Source organism: Macaca mulatta, chromosome 3 (genome assembly GCF_049350105.2).
Source record: "Macaca mulatta isolate MMU2019108-1 chromosome 3, T2T-MMU8v2.0, whole genome shotgun sequence".
Classification (NCBI taxonomy): domain Eukaryota; kingdom Metazoa; phylum Chordata; class Mammalia; order Primates; family Cercopithecidae; genus Macaca; species Macaca mulatta.
Window position 1 is genome coordinate 9,877,722 of NC_133408.1, and position 939 is coordinate 9,878,660.

The window sequence follows — 939 nt, forward strand, 5'->3', positions numbered from 1 at the left end:
TCCCTGAATGCTGGGGGAGACTGATTTGAGTATATAACTCCTGTCTATTATATGTGAATAATATAACTCCTGTCTCCTGTAAATATATATATACACATTTAATATACATTATACATATTTAATATACATTATATATATATTTAATATACATTATATATATATAATGTTTTCTTTTTTAAATAGAGACAGGATCTTGCTATGTTTTCCAGGCTGGTCTCGAACTCCTGGGATCAAGCAATCCTCCCACCTCGGCCTCCCAAAGTGCTAAGATTACAGGTATGAGCCGCTGCACCTGGCCACATTTGTAGTCTTTGATGTAACAGGCGCTGTCCTTCGTGTCTCACAGTGAATAAATGAATTAGTAAATTAATGAACATGCATTATTTCTTTTCAGTCTCATCAGAATCACAGGAGGTAGGAGCTATTATTACCTCATTTTGTGGTCAGGAAAGGAAAGCTCCGACAGATACAGTGACTTGCTCAAGGTCACTAGTTGGTTTAAGGCCATGCTAGGGTCAGCCATAGGTTGTTGGGCTCCCAGGCAGGGAATCTCCCACCACATTGTCCAAGCTACTGTCAGTAAATCAGAGGGAGTCAGTGACAGAAGAGGAGACTGGAAACCCACAGACAAATTCTGAATGGCCACCAAGAGACAAGAATATCCCAGCCCAGTCTCCTCCATGAATCCAAGAGAGGAGGGAGAGAAGGGGTGAGGGATGGGGAGTGGATAAGGGATTTGGGAATTTGGCAGCATCCACCAAAAGGGATGTCGTGCGTGACTTGGGACGTAATCCAAATGTAAAGCACTTGTAGAGCACTTGGCAGTCTTCACTATTAGGCAAATAAGAGACATTAAGCTTTGCATCTTTCCAAGGGAGGTGATGAGATGCCTAGAAGGGCCAGCAGTACTCAGCATTTGTGGAAACAAGCCCGCAGCCC